The sequence below is a fragment of the Chiloscyllium punctatum genome, chromosome 20, assembly GCF_047496795.1.
Source record: "Chiloscyllium punctatum isolate Juve2018m chromosome 20, sChiPun1.3, whole genome shotgun sequence".
NCBI classification, from domain to species: Eukaryota; Metazoa; Chordata; class Chondrichthyes; order Orectolobiformes; family Hemiscylliidae; genus Chiloscyllium; species Chiloscyllium punctatum.
This window is the reverse complement of record NC_092758.1, coordinates 34,905,938-34,923,151: the sequence shown is the minus strand read 5'-3', so window position 1 is coordinate 34,923,151 and position 17,214 is coordinate 34,905,938. Positions and strand designations below refer to the sequence as shown.

The 17,214-nt window shown below is 41.6% G+C and overlaps 1 long non-coding RNA gene across 1 annotated transcript; it reads right to left on the bottom strand.

The window, feature by feature from the left end:
• Positions 1–1,477: 1,477 nt before the first annotated feature.
• Positions 1,478–15,793, bottom strand: LOC140492025 (uncharacterized). Its single transcript, XR_011963473.1, has 3 exons — positions 15,697–15,793; positions 12,199–12,238; positions 1,478–2,234 (listed from the first exon to the last, which is right to left on the bottom strand). It is a non-coding gene; the product is annotated as an uncharacterized lncRNA (long non-coding RNA).
• Between the last annotated feature and the right edge of the window lie 1,421 nt (positions 15,794–17,214).

Sequence of the window (17,214 nt, the reverse complement as noted above, 5' to 3'; positions counted from 1 at the left end):
TGCTGTGTTGGAACCCCATGATTGAAAACTGTCTCCCTTTATTTGACTGTGGACTGCTGGCAATCATGGTAAGCTGCCAGACTTTGTGTCTGTTCTAAATGACAAGGCAAGACAGAAGTACAGTGAGCCTGGTAGCTCTGAGAGGAGGCAAAGTGAAAAATGGCAAGAAAAGGCTGTTGTGAACATGCAAGAAGAGAGAGCTCTCAGAGAGTAAATGAACAGTACAGAGTTCAGCATTGCAATGATAGCTGCTGGTGCACCCTGAGGCACAACGTTAAATTGCAGAAGTGTACTGTAAGTGGATCAGGGAAATGCCATGATGATGCGGATAGACTGGCAAATATTGAATACCTATATCCGTGGATGTGGGGTATGCGCAAAAGCTGCTTATGCAGTGTATCCTGAGTTGCTGGAGCTAAGGTATCCAATGGAAGTCCTTAGGAGCAAGCAGCAAGCTGGAGTCCCCATTACCTGCTCAGACTTCTATGTCAAGAAGTTACATCATCATTTCCTCATGGAAGGTGTTAGGATAGGAAGCTGCATATTACTGAGGTGAGAAGTGCAGTTAATTCCTTTTACAATACGTTATAGTCCCATTTAATTGGATTGTTGCTACCAGTGAGAATACCATCATAATGTCAGGACATCAAGAAAGTCTTCACTGTTTTGGATTCCCTGATGTTTCACCATATTGTTCAAGGCCCAATAAGATCCCACCCAATGTGTCCAGATGAATTGTGAATGACTGTATAGCAACTGTTCAAATGAAAAGTTAAGAGATAAGGAAAAAAAACACAGCAAGATAGAATCAGCAAAAAAAAATGGAAGAAGATGGAGGCAGAGAGTGGTTGAATTCAGTGTTGAGTCAAGAAGACCGTACAGTGCTGGGTGAAAAAAAAGCGTTGTTCCTCAAGCTTGTGTGGAGAATTGAAATGGTAAAAACAATGACTGCAGATGCTGGAAACCAGATTCTGGATTAGTGGTGCTGGAAGAGCACAGCAGTTCAGGCAGCATCCAAGGAGCAGCGAAGTCGACTTTTCAGGCAAAAGCCCTTCATCAGGAATAAAGGCAGTGAGCCTGAAGCATGGAGAGATAAGCTAGAGGAGGGAAAATTGGAGGAAGAATTATCAATGGAGAATTGAAATGACAAGCAAAGCAAAGTTCACAGTTTAATTATGAATTAAACGATCATCGTTACTTATTCAGTTGAAACCACTCTATAAGTATTAGAAATTAGATTATGTCATGGTCAGTAGTGAGATATAAAAGATATTTGTGATCACAAAATGAATTGTTGCCCATTGATAACTGTATTTCATCAATCTTCATTAGTCTTCCCTCATGGAGAGTTTTTCACATTATCAGTGGTAAGATGCTGGTTCACAGGCTATCTGTTAATAATTAGATTACAACAAAACAATTTAAAATATAAAGGAAAGCAATTTATCTAATATTTATCTTATTTTATGCTACCTTTTGGAAATCCATCAATTATGTCTTGCCTTTGTTGCAATTATCATTGATGTAAAGAGAGTAAGAGGACAAAATAGTAGTGTCTAATAAACCAGCACATTGAGAAACAAATTCTTGTGAGTGTTAAGTAGGACAGGGGTCCTTACATTTAGATACACAGCTGCAAAGTTCATACAAAAAATACCCAGTGACGATTAACGGTGAAAAGAACACCAAACCAACAGAGACAAGGCCACAGACAAATGTTGTACAGCAACTTCTACAATTTCTAGAGCACTGGGACTCCTTGTTATCAGTCAGTTCCTGTATCATTTCTGGGTTTTGCCCTGATATATTGGACTGGTTGCAGTTTTTATCACCCGTTGTTTTTCCTGCAATTGTTTCAATGATGCTATCATTTGGAGAAAATGTCCTTGAGACATTCTCAGAGTCACCACTACTCTTGTTGCAGCTTGTTGGATAGTCATTGGCACAGTTAAAGAAGACATTACTGCAGTTGTCTAAGGAGGATGGAACTTCAACTTGAGGCCTATCAATATCGATTTTAATCTCAGGTGCAGTGCACAAAGACACATTATTATTCTCTTGATCTGTTACACTGTCCATAGAAGTTGAACTGGATTTATCTTGTTTGATATGAGATTCTACTTCACTCTCAGTTGTTAAATTCACTCCATTCAGTGAAGTCACTTCAATACAGGAAGGTTTCTTATCCTTCATTTTCAGCTTCATTTCAGATACCATTTTCTCGGGATCAATCCCTATTAAAGAATTGGAATGAGAAATGTTATTACTTTCATCATTTTTCTTACATTTTCTGTAAATAATTTCCATTAGACTATGAATAACTCAACCAAGAAATATTTGACCAGAAAAATAAGCTTTGAATTCACATTCAGGTGCAATGAACTAAAGCTTATTTAAGGTTCATTTGAGTGAGCAATGCAATAAGATGAGTGTTTGGTAAACTATTTTTCACATAATCTCCAAATCTACTGCATTTGAAAACTTGTGATATGGATTGCTCACATAGTAGCCATGCAATGGAAATGGTTCCAGCACCATGAGCTGAATGGGTTTACTGTTTATTTTCATTCATTTCTGTCTTCTCTTGTTGTTCTATCATTTCACACAGCTACAACTAGAGAGTTCAATTAAAATTTTATTGGAGTCAATGTCAAAGCCTATGGAATTATGATGCTGCTGCATTAAAAAGCGAATGGACACTGTTGGCCTGTTTAAAATTATGGCATTGTTTTCCTTTGTTTCAGCAAGGTAATGCTACATTGATTCGGGAGTAATAGGTAGAACAGAATTAAGTTGGGTACAAGGCACTAGATAACTGTATTTTACAGCAATATGTTTTGGGTAGCCATGACTAGGAATATTCCAAACAAATTGCGGAGCACGGTGGTTCAGCGGGTTAGCACTGCTGCCTCACAGTGCCAGGGATCTTGTCCGATTCCACCCTCTATCTGTGTGGAGTTTACGCATTCACCCTATGTCAGCATGGGTTTCTGTTGGGTGTTCTGGTTTCCTCCCGTAGTCCAGGGATGTGTATGTTGGGTGGACTTTCCATGGGAAATGCGGGGATAGAGGAGTGGATCTGGATGGGATGCTCTTCAAAGAGTTGGTGTGACTTGATGGCTGAATTGCCAGCTTACACACTGTCGGACTTCTATTATGATTCTGATTTGCATTGTAGAATTAAAATCACAAGGTTCCTTTTCACTGAAAGCCTTGAAACTCTCATTCCCAAAAAGATATTGGCTGAATTGCAATTCACGATACTGTGATGATTAGATTTTTGACAGGCAGATACTACATTCTTCTTCCTGTAGACTCCAACTGCTTACAAGTCATGACATAATGCATCATGCTCTGTCCAGGTATTAATAATTGACATATCGATAGTCACAGGTGAGGTGCTGGAAGACTGGAGGTTGGCAAACGTGGTGCCACTGTTTAAGAAGGGTGGTAAAGACAAGCCAGGGAACTATAGATCGGTGAGCCTGACCTCGGTGGTGGGCAAGTTGTTGGAGGGAATCCTGAGGGACAGGATGTACACATATTTGGAAAGTCAAGGACTGATTAGGGATAGTCAATGGCTTTGTGCGTGGAAAATCATGTCTCACAAACTTAATTGAGTTTTTTGAAGAAGTAACAAAGAAGATTGATGAGGGCAGAGCAGTAGATGTGATCTATATTGACTTCAATAAGGTGTTCGACAAGGTTTCCCATGGGAGACTGATTAGCAAGGTTAGATCTCATGGATTACAGGGAGAACTAGCCATTTGGATACAGAACTGGCTCAAAGGTAGAAGACAGAGGGTGATGGTGGAGGGTTGTTTTTCAGACTGGAGGCCTGTGACCAGTGGAGTGCCATAAGGATCGGTGCTGGGTCCTCAACTTTTTGTCATTTACATAAATGATTTGGAAGCGAGCATAAGAGGTACAGTTAGTAAGTTTGCCGATGACACCAAAATTGGAGGTGTAGGGGACAGTAAAGAGGGTTACCTCAGATTACAACAGGATCTGGACCAGATGGGCCAATGCGCTGAGAAGTGGCAGATGGAGTTTAATTCAGACAAATGCGAGGTGCTGCATTTTGGCAAAGCAAATCTTAGCAGGACTTATACACTTAATGGTAAGGTCCTAGGGAGTGTTGCTGAACAAAGTGGCCTTGGAGTGCAGGTTCATAGCTCCTTGAAAGTGGAGTTGCAGGTAGATAGGATAGCAAATAAGGCGTTTGGTATGCTTTCCTTTATTGGTCAGAGTACAGGAGTTGGGAGGTCATGTTGCGGCTGTACAGGACATTGGTTAGGCCACTGTTGGGATATTGTATGCAATTCTGGTCTCCTTCCTATCGGAAAGATGTTGTGAAGCTTGAAAGGGTTCAGAAAAGATTTACAAGGATGTTGCCAGGGTTGGCGGATTTAAGCTATAGGGAGAGGCTGAACAGGCTGGGGCTGTTTTCCCTGGAGCATCGGAGGCTGAGGGGTGACCTTATAGAGGTTTACAAAATTATGAGGGGCATGGATAGGATAAATAGACAAAGTCTTTTCCCTGGGGTTGGGGAGTCCAGAACTAGAGGGCATAGGTTTAGGATGCGGGGGGAAAGATATAAAAGAGACCTAAGCGGCAACTTTTTCACGCAGAGGGTGATACGTGAATGGAATGAGCTGCCAGAGGAAGTGGTGGAGGCTGGTACAATTGCAACATTTAACAGGCATTTGGATGGGTATATGAATAGGAAGGGTTTGGAGGGATATTGGCCGGGTGCTGGCAGGTGGGACAAGATTGGGTTGGGATATCTGGTCGGCATGGACAGGTCGGACCGCAGGGTCTGTTTCCATGCTGTACATCTCTATGACTCTATGAACTTGGGCAATTCATTACCTGCACACTGGTCATGAAAGTCTTTCATCTTCCCATTTTTCAGATAATGTATTATGTGCTCATGGTCACATTAATAAGGATTGTTCACATTTTTCTGTCAAAAGGTAATCCTGCATTAATTCCACAATATGATGAAATGCATAAATTTGGAATTGATATACATATTTGGTTCAGTTTGCGCTGTGTAGCCAATTGGTTCATGATAAGTCTATCAGAATTGGGTGAACATTACCAGTGTAACTACAGGGTTTTCAACATTGCTCCTTGTGGACTGTGCTCCTCATTATGGTCTTGACAATACCACGGATGGTGGCCAAGGTCAAGGCTTTGTAAGTTAAAAATTTTAAAACAATGGGTCTAAGGTGGCCACAATATAAAGTATCTAGTAGCCAGGAAAGTTTTTATAGTTAAATTGGAGTCTATTAGATCTCAGGAATGGAATCTCTGAGCCTTTGCTTGCAGTTAATTAAATAGTGGTTAAATGAATAATCAGTTACCACATCTGCAATTCAGCACATTCCAGTATGCGAGGTGCAGAGATGTTTGTATCTGCACTGGTATCTAGGTTTCATACAGATTATGCTGATTCAGCAACTGTGGAGCGTGGCAAAAGCTTCTGTTGGTACTTCTATATTAATAGATGCTTTGAAATTTGCCATGATTAATGTGTGCCCACTTTGTAACCTTGCACTGATCACTTTCCTCATTTAATGGTGCAGATTGGCCAGACATTTCGTGGAGTCAAGAGTGTGGTGCTGGAAAAGCGCAATAGGCCAGGCAGCATCCAAGAAGCAGGAGAATCAACGTTTTGGGCGTAAACCCTTCACCAGTATGCAGGGCTTATGCCCAGAACATTGATTCTCCTGCTCCTCGGATGCTGCCTGACCTGCTGTGATTTTCCAGCACCACACTCTTGACTCTGATCTCCAGCATCTGCAGTCCTTATTTTCTCCCAGACATTTTGTGGAACCTATTTTGAAGCTGTTTAGTTAGAATGTGTACCTATATGGCCTCTGTAGCTAGCCTTTGCTTTCTGCCTGGATACTTCCAATGTCATTTGGTAGCACATGTCTTGCATACAGTTTTGAAAATTATCATTTTATAGCAGGATGTATGTCATTGTATCATTGTCATTGCTTACTAGGCTTGCCTGCATTGGCTCTGATGCCAATGATGGACAAATTATACATAGGCTTTAGACTGTTCCCATTAGTATAACTTTGTACTTGCATCTGCTTTGTAGTCAGACTTTCATGATATAACCTCAGAGTTGGTCTACAATATCAATTTGGAATGCTTCTACTGGATTAGATGCCATCATAAGCTGTCATGAGGAGATAGAGTGCTTGGTGTTACTTTGCAAAGATAACAATCTCTCCCTCAATGTCAGCAAAACTAAAGAACTGATCACTGACTTTAGGAAGAAAGAAGGAGACATACCCCTATCTACATCAATAGATCTGAGGTGAAGAGGAGCGAAAGCATCAAGTTCAATCATAGAATCCCTACTTTGTGGAAGCAGGCTATTTGACCCATCAGGTCCACACCAACCTTCCAAAGAGCAGCCTACCCAGCCTCATCCCACTTCCCTACATTTCCTATAGTTAACCCCACCTAACCTATACATCCCTAGACACTAAGGGCAATTTAGCACGGTCAATCCACCTAACCTGCAAATTTTTGGATTGTGGAAGGAAACCCACTCAGACATGGGAATAATGTGTAAACTCTACACAGACAGTTGCCTGAGGGCAGAATTGAACCCAGGTCCCTGGCATTGTGAGGCAGCAGTACTAACCACTCAGTCACCATGTCATCCCAGGTCTGATAATAATTCTGGTCCTCCCATGTAGGTGAGATGGTCAAGAAGGCACAACAATGCCTCTTCTTCCTCAGGAGGCTTAGGAGATTCGGCATGTCCAATGTTAATCTTGATTTTGTGTACCTCGTGTGCAGCTGTAACCTTGTATGCCCTTGCTCTGCCCAAACACCCTATGATCTGTATGTCCTTGTATATTATGATCTACCTGTTAACATGCAAAACAAAACTTTTCACTGTACTAAGGTATACTTGACGACAATAAATCAAATCAAATCAAATCAACTTAAAAATCAAATGAGTTCGATTATCCTATTGACAAGGTCTACTTCTGTAAGGTTGTAATCACATCCTTTGTCTCTGTTTCTACTTATGAATGAGTCAATGGTCTCTATTGTCTGTTCCCTAAAGGACATGAATTCCAGGCAGAAGTTGTGATTCCATTATAACTGATCCGCAAGTGTTGACATGTTTTATTTGGAGTTTAAAGATGGTTGTCAGACAGCCCTGACTTGTTCATTCTGTGGCAGCCTTCACTAGCTGTAGAAATTTTAATTTTAACGGCTTATTTGCCTGCTTCAGAAATGTTGAGATAGAAAAATATAATTCAAAGCATTGTTAGAACAAAATAAACAGAGAGAAGAGATTTGTTGCCTTCCAATTGAGTTTTGGAAATTTTGTAGTCATCTTTTTAATTTTTTGAAGGACTTTTAATCCAGTTTTGAGCTTTGTCAGCTATCCAAGTTGCTTCCAGCTCTCTTAAAGTTAGTTAAGCTAATTATGCTTTGACTTGCATCTTTAATATATGACACCTTTAGATTACTGCTTGACTGTAACAAAGGCTTTGTCAGGTTTTCTGATCTTTTTAGAACATAGAAGATAGAACAATACAGCGCAGAACAGGCCCTTTGGCCCTCAATGTTGCGCCAACCTGTGAACTATTCTCATCTCATCCCCCTACACTATCCCAAAATCATCCATGTGCTTATCCAAGGATTGTTTAAATCTCCCTAATGTAGCTGAATTAACTTCATTGGCAAGTAGGGCATTCCATGCCCTTACCACTTTCTGAGTAAAGAACCTGCCTTTGACATCTGTCTTAAATCTATCACCCCTCAATTTGTAGTAATGCCCCCTCTCACAATCGAACGTCATCATCTCAGGAAAAAGACTTTCACTGTCTACCCTATCTAATCCTCTGATCATCTTGTGTGTCTCTATCAAATCTGCTCTTACCTTTCTTCTTTCCAATGAGAACAGACCCAAGTCTCTCAGCCGTTCTTCATAAGACCTTCCCTCCAGACCAGGCAACATCCTGGTAAATCTCCTCTGCACCTTTTCCAATGCTTCCACACCCTTCCTGTAATGGGGCGGCCAGAACTGTACACAATATTCCAAGTGTGGCTGCACCAACGTTTTGTATAGTTGCAGCATGATATTGCGGCTCTGGAACTCAGTCCCTCTACCAATGAAACCTAACACACCATATGCCTTCTTAACAGCACGATGAATCTGGTGGCAACTTTCAGGGATCTATGTACATGGACACCAAGAGCCCTCTGCACATCCACACTATCAAGAATCTTACCATTGATCCAGTACACTGCCTTTCTGTTAATCTTCCCAAAGTGAATCACCTCAATTTAGCTGCATTGAACTCCATTTGTCACCTCTCAGCCCAATTCTGCAGTTTATCCAAGCCCCCTGCAACCTGTAACATTCTTCCAAACTGTCCACTACTCCACTGACTTCAGTCTCGTCTGCAAATTTACGAATTCATTCACCTATGCCTACGTCTAAGTCATTTATAAAAATGACAAACAGCAGTGGTCCCAAAACAAATCCTTGTGGCACACCACTAGTAACCGGATTCAAGGCTAAATATTTTCCATCAACCACCACTCACTGCCTTCTTTCAGAAAGCCATTTCTAATCCAAACTGCTAAATCACCCTCAATCCCATGCCTCTGCATTTTCTTCAACAGCCTACCATGTGGAATTTTATCAAAGGCTTCACTGAAGTTCATGCATACCATGGCAACTGCCCTACCCTCATCTACATGCTTGGTCACCTTCTCAAAAAACTGTCAAACCTTCTCAAAGATTTGTGAGACACGACCTGCCCTTGATGCAACCATGTTGATTATTTGATATCAAATTGTTGCTTGCTAGATGATTATAAATCTTATTTCTTATAATCCTTTCCAACATCTTTCCTACAATAGAAGTAAGGCTCACTGGTCTATAATTGCCTGGGTCATCTCTCCTGCCCTTCTTGAACAAGGGCACAACATTTGCAATCCTCCAGTCCTCTGATACTAAAACTTTATACAATGACGACTCAAATATCAAAGCCAAAGGCTATCTCCTTCCTAGCTTCCCACAGAATCCTCAGATAAATCGCATCCGGCCCAGGGGACTTGTCTACTTTCACTCCTTCTAGAATTGATAACACCTCTTTGTGTAACTAACCTCGATTCTTTCTAGTGTAACATCTTGTATCCCATTCTTCTCGTCCACAATATTCTCCTTTTCCTGAGTGAATTGTTTCTCTCAGTTTACGTAAACTCCACTCATGAGACAATGATTTAGATGGGAAATGCCTGCAGGCTTTCAAAAGTGAAAGCCAACAAAGAGAAAAAAGCTTTTTCCCAGGCTTCCTTGCATTTTTAGGAGCTACTATGGAATACATTCTTTATCACAGCCCAGCCTGCAGCATTTAGCTTCAACAATATAAACCACTGACCAGTGCCACAGTGGTCACTATGTTACAGTTGTTTTTTTTAAAACCCAATGTAGCAATGATCTACAATTTTACTGAATGAAAACGTGTGTTTTTTATTTGAAGTTAATACTATATAGCGGCAATTTTCACTGGGAGGCTAAATATTGTCTAATAACCTCTACTTTAGCTACTTGCAGACTGACTACAAAACATGAATTCAGGTGAATAATTCTTTACCGGTTGGAAGATGCCCCTTAAAGGGGCATGTCATCATAACAAAACAGTAGCATTATCAAAGAATAGACAACAACGTTGGGTAACTAGAATTCAATTAAATGAATTGCATGAGAAGTTTGAGGCCTATTCCTGTACCCATGCCTCTAACACTCTGAAAGCAGTATCAACCTGCAACCTTCTGAGTTATTTATGTATGTGCTTCGACTGAGCTAAGCATTTTGTCATTCTCACTTGTCATTTCAACTATCACTTTTGCTGAGAATTGTTGAATGACTACAAAAACAGTGTTGGAGGTCAGGAATGACACTTGCTAATGATGGGGCAAAATCACTGATGAAAGAACAGAAGATATTCGCATTATTGTTACCACTCAAAAGAACTCCTGTTGGCTTTGATGATTGGCTAACAACGCCTAAGGCATTTTCAATTTGATCCCGATTTACTTTAGAATCGTTCGGCTTCCTTAATACCATACTCAATAATACAGAACCTTGATGACAAAAGTAATCACTGTCATCTCTTCCGGAATTTGAGTCCATATCTTGATCAAGTTTAGAATAAGAACAGAAACTGAGTAGTTCTGGCAGTATCTAAAATAACTCTTGTGAGAAGGTGATTGGAAGAGTTGAATGCATCTTCAATCACTTACTGATGATTGGAGAAGGCAGATAGGACAATTATTTAGTGATCAATGAGCCAAAACCTTTAAGAATTGCTAATGCAAGCGAACAGCTTGATCTGGGTATGCAAGTCTTTGGCATTAGAGCCAAAAAATAGTGCTATGAGGAGGGATGAACTAGGTCTCCTTGTTTCAGTTTTATGTCTTAGTCACAATAAAAGATTAAATTCTTTTTAGCACAATAGCTCTCTCTAATTAAAATGTTGTTAATTATTTTTACTGGAAACAATAAGGTTTCCATTATAAAATTGCCTTAAGACAAAGAAACACCACATTTATTCCCTGATAACCCCAAGGAAAATTAATAATTATTAAGTAATAAAAAAGCCTTCAGGACACACACACTGTAATATATGTAGTTTAAAGTCTCTTGAGTGTCCTCATGGCATGTGGCTTTAACCTGAGACCAATGCTAAGTAGATGGTCTCCTGAATTGAATCAATTGTAATTAATGTTGCACTTAATTTTAAAGTTGTCAATTCTCTAATGCTTATTTTCCACTCAGTTCTGCCAAACTAGATACTTTTCTTCTTGAAAGAGAATGAGTCTTCACAATCAGTGTTTATTTCACATTTTTAATTGCATCTCTCTTGGTCTGCCAAAAATTTATTTCAAACAGAAGCTATTTGTATATTCCATGCCCATGGAGATTATCGTTTCCCGTTTGGTTATTGTAGTACATATTTCATCTCCAACACATGATGTTCTCATAATGGTGCAAATCAAATAGGAGATGATGACCTTCTCATGCTTCCTATGGGATTTCTGACTGATTTCTGAATCACTGGAGCAAATTTCAGCTCAGATTGCCCTTGGTCTAATCCACATCGGTTTAATGAAATTTGACCAGCCTGTGTGCATAAAGTGAGCTCTGGTTTATGTCTGTGTTTTGAAACCTTTTTAAAAACTATTTCCATCCATGAAAGTACCAAGCACTATGTCAACCAAAGAGTTCAAAGATCAATATATTATATCATCATGATAATTGACAGGACCATGTTCTTCATTTGTCTCCACTGCACTCAGCCATTTCTCGATATAGAATTGACCTAAGTTAGCTGGAGATTATCACATTAAAGACTGCAGGAGGACACTGAGTGGAATTATTAGTTTTAGCTGAGGAAATTTGCAAGCTCATCAGTTAATTGCATTTTCGCATACAGATGTGAAGGCTCCATCACAGTGGAGATTGGGAATGCGATTCCTTGCAATTATGTTTTGTCTGTCCATCACCATTCCTGACTAACTATGATGAAGTTTCAAGAGTCTGATCTGTTGATTGTGTAACACTTGCCTCTCTCTATAGATTGCTGCAGGTAGGCCTATACCTTCTTGGAAACATGACACTGATGCCTCTGAGATGCCCTTCTACACATGCAATTGAACCAGGGAGAGCTATGTGTCTCCATGGCAATGAAGGAGTAAGAACTGAGATAAGGAGAAACTTCTTCAGCTAGAGAGTGGTGAATCTGTGGAATTCATTGCCATCGAAGGCTGTGGAGGCCAGGTGATTGAGAATACTTAAGGCTGAGATAGGTAGATTCTTGAGTATCAAGTGGATCAAGGATTATGGGGAGAAAGTGGGAGAAAAGATTGAGAAACTTATCAGCCATGATTGAATGGTAGAGCAGTGGGCTGAATGGCCTAATTTCTGCTCTTGTGTCTTATGGTCTTATGATCTAACTGTACCAAGTTACAAGACTACAGATTGTGGATACATGCAGTCCTATTCCTGATGATGGTCCATATCAGTTCATACTTGCACAGTTTTGCAGCATAAGATCCTATTCCTGAAAAATAATATTTACACTATATAGGTAAACTAATCATACAAACCACCACAGAAACTAATTCAGTTTTTCTTACCGTGATTTTAGTTCTTCTGCTGGTGGTAATAGGAATGCAGCTGGAATCAAAAGAAAATGCATGTGGTCTCAGAAATGAACATGTGAACAGGAAACAACAGTAGGACTCAAACCTGAACTCTGTGTTCCTGCATCCTCTCAGTGATCTTCCATTCTCTTAGTAATCAAGAATTTTTCTACTTTTGAGGAAAGAAATTTCAAAGACTCACAACTCTCTGAAGGAAAAATGTTTCTTCATCTCTGGTTTAAACCAGTGCCCCACTTATTTTTCAAAAAATGAGCCCTTGTTCTATATTCTCTGACAAGAATAAATTTCCTTGCAACATCCACCTGGCCAACTCCCCTCAAGATCTTGTATGTTTCAAATAAGTCACCTCTGAACCTTCCAAACTCCAAAGGATACGATTATAAAATTTATATTCATAGAATCCCTACAGGTGGAAACAGGCCCTTCAGCCCAACAAGTCCACATCGACCCTCTGAAGAGTAACCCACGCAGATTCATTCCCCTTCCCTATTACTCGACATTTACCCCTGACTAATGCACCTAATCTACATATTCCTGAACACTATTGGCAATTTAGCATGGCCAATTCACCTAACCTGCACATCTTTGGAGTGTGGGAGGAAAGTAGACCACCCGGAGGAAACCCATGCAGACACGGGGAGAATGTGCAAACTCCATACAGACAGTCATCTGAGGCTGGAATCAAATCCAGATCCCTGACACTGTGAGGCAACAGTGCTAACCACTGTCCCGCCCATGTAATAAAAGGATTCCCACATTAGTTTTACACTGAAATCCTTTTTCTCAGAGTCCAGAACTTTTATTTTCTCTCAAACGGTCCTGTTTTGTCCACTGATAGTATGTGCTGTCTGATTTTTTTTTGTCTCCCTTGTGAGATTAGCTCTGTTTGGTACTTTGCTATAACAGGGAGAAAGTGAGGACTGAAGATGCTGGAGATCAGAGCTGAAAAATGTGTTGCTGGAAAAGCGCAGCAGGTCAGATAGCATCAAAGGAGCAGGAGAATCGACATTTTGGGCATAAGCCCTTCTTCAGGAATGAGGAGGGTGTGCCAAGCAGGCTAAGATAAAAGGTAGGGAGGAGGGACTTGAGGGAGGGGTGTTGGGAATGCGATAGGTGGAAGGAGGTTAAGGTGAGGGTGATAGACCGGAGAGGGGGTGGGGGTGGAGAGATCGGGAAGAAGTTTGCAGGTCAAGAAGGCGGTGCTGAGTCCGAGGTTTGGGACTGAGATAAGGTGGGGGGAGGGGAAATGAGGAAACTGGAGAAATCTGCATTCATCCCTTGTGGTTGGAGGGTTCCTAGGCAGAAGATGAGGCGCTCTTCCTCCAGGCGTCGTGTTGCCATGGTCTGGCGATGGAGGAGGCCAAGGACCTGCATGTCCTTGGTGGAGTGGGAGGGGGAATTAAAATGTTCAGCCACGGGGCTGTTCGGTTGTTTTGTGCTGGTGTCCCAGAGGTGTTCTCTGAAACGTTCCGCAAGTAGGCGGCCTGTCTCCCCAATATAGAGGAGGCCACATCGGGTGCAGCGGATGCAGTAAATGATGTGTGTGGAGGTACAGGTGAATTTGTGGCGGATATGGAAGGATCCCTTGGGGCCTTGGAGGGAAGTGAGGGGGGAGGTGTGGGCGCAAGTTTTGCACTTCTTGTGCTTGCAGGGGAAGGTGCCGGGAGTGGAGGTTGGGTTGGAGGGGGTTGTGGACCTGACAAGGGAGTCGTAGAGGGAGTGGTCTTTCCGGAACATTGGTCGGGGAGGGGAGGGAAATATATCCTCCTGTGGAATTCTCTACCACAGAGGCTGAGGAGGCCAAGTAACTAAATCTATTTTAAGAGAGAGATTTTTAGAACCTGAACCTCCCCTATCAGCGTTCTGGAATTTCCCTCCCCTCCCCTATCAGCGTTCTGGAGGGAAATTCCAGAACGCTGATAGGGGAGGTTCAGGTTCTAAAAATCTCTCTCTTAAAATAGATTTAGTTACTTGGCCTCCTCAGCCTCTGTGGCAGAGAATTCCACAGGAGGATATATTTCCCTCCCCTCCCCTATCAGCGTTCCAGAAAGACCACTCCCTCCGCGACTCCCTTGTCAGGTCCACACCCCCCACCAACCCAATCTCCACTCCCGGCACCTTCCCCTGCAACTGCAAGAAATGCAAAACTTGCGCCCACACCTCCCCCCTCACTTCCCTCCAAGGCCCCAAGGGATCCTTCCATATCCATCACAAATTCATCTGCACCTCCACACACATCATTTACTGCATCCGCTGCACCCGATGTGGCCTTCTCTACATTGGGGAGACAGGCCGCCTACTTGCGGAACATTTCAGAGAACACCTCTGGGACACCCACACCAACCAACCCAACTGCCCCATGGCTGAAAGCTTTAACTCCAACCTCCCACTCCACCAAGGACATGCAGGTCCTTGGCCTCCTCCATCGCTAGACCATGGCAACACGACGCCTGGAGGAAGAGCGCCTCATCTTCCGCCTAGGAACCCTCCAACCACAAGGGATGAATGCAGATTTCTCCAGCTTTCTCATTTCCCCTCCCCCCACCTTATCTCAGTCCCAACCCTCTGACTCAGCACCACCTTCTTGACCTGCAATCTTCTTCCCTATCTCTCCACCCCCACCCCCTCTCCGGTCTATCACCCTCACCTTAACCTCCTTCCACCTATCGCATTCCCAACACCCCTCCCTCAAGTCCCTCCTCCCTACCTTTTATCTTAGCCTGCTTGGCACACCCTCCTCATTCCTGAAGAAGGGCTTATGCCCGAAACGTCGATTCTCCTGCTCCTTGGATGCTGTCTGACCTGCTGCGCTTTCCCAGCAACACATTTTTCAACTTTGCTATGACAGGGTAACTGAGATGGGGAAAGCCTTCAGGATTACTTTTCCTTGCTGTCTGCCCCCACAAAATAACACCAGCACTACATTTGCACTCTTACAAACATGAATTAACAGCATTTCAAAGTTCTAAACAAACAAAATGAATTGGTTTTAATGGCAAATTTCAGCAAAATAGGTTCACAAGAGTACAAGCTGCATTTTCATCCCTCCTCTGAAGCTAACAGAGGAGAAATTTGTTATTACACTTGTAATAAAATTATACACGAAGCATTAACCAGCTTGCTTCAAGTGGTTATGTAATTTGAAACTAAAGATCGCATTCCAAGGCAGCAGGTCTCTGATATCTTGACCAAGTCTCCAATCTTCATGTGTAGTGCTAGATAGGGAAACTTGGAAAGATATTTGGACTTTAGATTCAATTCAACTGAGCCTGACCCTGTCTACACATGCCTCTCTGGGGGTCATTGGACATAGCAAATTGAAACAAGAGTTCTGGATGATTTTGCCAAGTCCTAGTCCGCGAATATTGACAGCAATCATTTTTTACACAAAATAACATTTATTGTCTTATTTCTTAAACGTGCATGAGAACAGTTTAGAAATAATAAATATCTCAAAGCATTGCATCTCACCTGAACCGAACAAATGCCTTGTGTATCCAGCCTATCTAGCATTCAAAGAAAACAGCTTGCAGTTTGCAAAGAGGATGATGCAGGAATTGCTCCAGGGCTGTACTGCGAGATAAAAGCAAGTGCTAATGATTTCACTTCTCTACTGACTGTTGTTATGCAGTTTGTGAGGCATTTGATGACGTTTATTCAAAGGAAGGTTAAATAAAGTCTTACCTTCTTTGTGGTTTACTTAGGCATTCCATTTCGTATTTTCACTGCCATTCTAGTTAAACATCATTCCTCCCTTCTATATAGCTGTCAACAATTTACTCCTGTTTTCTTTCTTTCTCTCCTAAATGCCATGAATCACACTGGGATATGGGTATTTGAGCATATTCCAAGTGCAAACTGCCTGGGATCTCTGCAAATCCTATTCTTGATGAATAACTTTAGAAACTGAGTTTGCAGCAAGCTATTTTACTATGGACGGCATCACAGCCAAGCTTGATCCTATCCTCATTAGACATCTACTCTGTCAAAGATTTTCCATCAGACATGAATAACATCAGGAACAGGAGGTCTGACTGAATTTTTCTCTCCCTGGTTGAACTGTTTTGAAGCCAGGTGTCAGAAATCACACGACACCAGGTTATAGTCCAACAGGTTTATTTGAAGTTTTCAGAGTGCTGCTCCTTCGTCAGGTGAAGTCTGTTGGACTATAACCTGGTGTCGTGTGACTTCTGACTTCATCCACCCTAGTCCAACACCAGCACCTCCACATCGTTGAACCATCCTTAGCAACACAATGTTTAAGGCTGTCTGAAGAGACCAAGTTGGTATCTTTCTGATTCTGTGCAGCCTGCCCTGCATTCACCAAACTGGCCAAAGATCCTAAATGCACATGGGAACATAGGAAATTCACAATTAAAAATAAGACCAGTGTGCAACTGGCTTGTCTAGTGATAAAACAATCATTAGTTAATGACTAATCATGCCAGTTTAGCTCTGTTAATGAGAGTCCAGCACACTCAGCCATGAGGCAAGGAAAACCTGCCAGTGTTAGATATCTCTGGGACCTTAGGTTGCATGTGATGTATTTCTCCTAGGTATCTCACATTTACTTCATGTGCTGTCCCAAATAAATCACATACAATATCTCAAAATAATATTTTCTGAAATAAATCTGTAAGATTTGTACATGAACAGGTCAATGCAATCTCTTCACTGTCTCCTTGGGGAGCCTGTTTTTAGATTTACATTCACTCACTAAAATGTTTTCAGGGATTATTTTTGAAACCATTGCCCATCAAGCACAGGCCATCTCATTTGGTTCCATTGTTCTAGCTTGTCATGATTTGCATTATGTAATTCTTTAAAATCCTAAGACCAATTATGTCACCACTCTATTTTCTCTTTTCCAATGAAGACAAATCCAAATTGCATCTCCACTCCTCCGTATCTAATCCCTTTTGTTACCTTAGTCATTCTGGTTCTCTTCCTGAAGACCCTGCAATATTAGTTTTGTACAAAAGTGACCTG